We start from the raw sequence: 2,684 nt of genomic DNA on the forward strand, positions 1-2,684 counted from the left end.
CAGGTGGCGGCCGTTCCCTTCGGCACCGCGCCCTCCCCGTTCATGCGGACGCTGTCCCCACAGTCTCTGTCGTGACAAGGTGCTGCAGTTTCCCACTTGCCGTTTTACAGGCACTTGTTACTACCTGTTGGAAGCGGAGCACCGACCGATTTCCACAAGTGCTGCTTCTTCCCGTGCTGTGGGTTTTGGTGAAAGTTATGCATTCAGCTGGTCTGCCACCTCCTGCCTCCGCAAACCTCAGTCCTGCCCCTACATTCCCTTCTTGAGCCCCAGTCCCAACCTTTTTAGTCTCTGCTTGCATAGCAGCAGCACCATTCCCTCTTGTGTCAGCTGTCCTTCTCTGGGCCTTCCCTAACACCCCTACATCCACCTTGCGATGCAGTGACTGGGCCTCCATGCAGCACTCAAGACAGAGCACACCAGGGTTTTGTGTCACAGCAAAATGACTGCCTCTGCCTTGTCCTGTGCTTCTGGCAATGCACAGCCTTCTTTTGTGTCTCCAGGGGACAATCGTCAACACCTTGGGATCCATCCTGCAGAGCAACTGCCAGGCTCCAGGGCAGCAGTCTGCAGGCCACGTTCAGGTAATTTTCTTTAGCTGCATTACCTTACATCTTATCCGTACAGAACCAAGTAGACCTCTTCTGTGTCGGTTTGCTGGAGGCCACTTCAGACAATAGGGTGTGACCTTTTTACTGTCTGTGCCATGTCCACGTACAGCAACATCCTGCTGCCCAGTGGGGCTGGCTGCCGTCCCGCCCCAGGAGCCTGCTGTCACCTTCCAGCCAAGGAGGTGATGAATTGCTCTTTTGTTTGCTGGGGATTGCTGGAGTGAAGGCAAGTGCCCAAGATCTCACCCATACACAAGTGTAGGCGTTTCTCAGGGCTGATAAGGGCAGAGCTGGTTCAGGAAAGGCTGTGTGTCGTGGGAAAAAAATAAACAGTGGGACAATTTGGAAACACAGAGGGAAGTATAGAAAACTCCACAGCCAGAGAGAACACTTATTCAAGAGTGTGACCAAATGCTGCCTGGAAAAGCTTTAGCATTGCAGATAAATACTTTTGTTGCATTTAAGAAAACAGACTTCTAGGAACGCAGGGTTACACTGTGAGGTCTCAGACACGGAGTCTGAATAAGTGCCCTGAGAGGTCCAAATCTGTCACTAAGATGCAGAAATACATTTCTTCCATCTGTAAGATTGGTGACAACAGTAAGATTGCTTCGTCCTTCTGTCCTTGCAGGAGCAACAGCAACAGCCCTATAGACTGATACTACAAGAAGCCTATAAACTGCAGTCCTTCTGCACCTCAGCACTGTAGGAAAACACTGTCCTCAACATTTTGCCTCACTCCACAAAGGACAGGAGGTCTGAAAACTTGTCTTAAAATTTACTTAGTTTGGGCATGAGAGAGAGGCAAAACAAAAGAGCTCTTTGTTCACAGTCCAGACAGAGAGGACAGGAGCTGAATGATGATGGTAAGTTAGGAAATGGGGACCTTGGGAGGAGAGCTCTGGGGAGAATGTGGATGCTCAGCAGTGAGGCTGCTGCACACGCCTTTGGGTGTGCGTATGTTGCAACGCTCATGTTCATGTGCCAGAAACCAGGCCTCCTTGCTGCCATGCATAGGATGAGCTTAAAAACTTTAGCAATGGTTTGTAAAATTCTAAGATAATGGGCAGTGCTATTTTACTCAGTAGAGCTTTTAACTGCCATGAGAGGGACGTGAACAACTAAGTTCAAATGAGTCACAAGCAGGGATTAAATAAGTGTTTCTTATGCAAAGTGTTGCTGTTGGTCATCCTGCAGCCTGGGCTGAAGTTTTCCTTCAAACCTGTGATGTGCTGGAATTACTTATTTTGAGCAGACCTGGGAATTACTTGTTTTGCCAGAGCTGAGAAGCACTGCTCTGTAGGTTTGGTGATACATTCAGGATTTTACTAGAGAGTTTGCTGGTAACAAGTGAGGTACAAACTTCAAGGTATTGTAGAACGGAGTCAATCTTATTCTGTTTCTGCTGCTATATTGAGAATTGTTAAAAAACGCTTTGCAGCTCTTTACTCCTGCTCAAACTACCACAGCTGAGCTTGGTCAGCTTTGTCCTCTGGGTTCCTATTCTCACTGCAACAAGTGGCAGTCAGCAGAAGGGAGCAACGGGAAGCTGAGGACACCAATATTAATCTTCACCTCTCCTCTGGCTTCTCTTTTATTTTAATTTTTGTTAATTTTCAGCTCTTTTGTTTCTGTTTGCTTCTGATGTCATTGCTGCAGTAAGGGGAGGGAAGGGCCTGGCCTGGCTTGTCAGGGGCAAGAGCTCTGACCTGGGTCAGTGACCTCCCTGAGAACTTGGAGGGTGAAGTGGAAGGAACAAGTCATGAACTGCCTCGTATGTCTGCAGTGTGAGGCAGCTGGGAGCTGCAGGACAATCACTGCTGAGCACCACAGCCAGATTTATTGACTGTCCCACATAAATAAATAATCACGGGAACAATGAGCGCAGCACGATGATGATGCAGCAGCAGCACTACAGAAAAGAACTGGCGGTTATTGTGAATGACAAACTGAACTGAAGTCCACAGTGTCATCCTGTTGCGAAAAAAACTAACATTGCTAGGGTGTATAAACAGGAATGTCACATGTAGGACATGTGAAGAAATTCTTTTGCCCCCCCCCCCCCCCCCCCCG

The sequence above is a fragment of the Mesitornis unicolor genome, unplaced genomic scaffold (genome assembly GCF_000695765.1).
Source record: "Mesitornis unicolor isolate BGI_N332 unplaced genomic scaffold, ASM69576v1 scaffold937, whole genome shotgun sequence".
Classification (NCBI taxonomy): Eukaryota; Metazoa; Chordata; class Aves; order Mesitornithiformes; family Mesitornithidae; genus Mesitornis; species Mesitornis unicolor.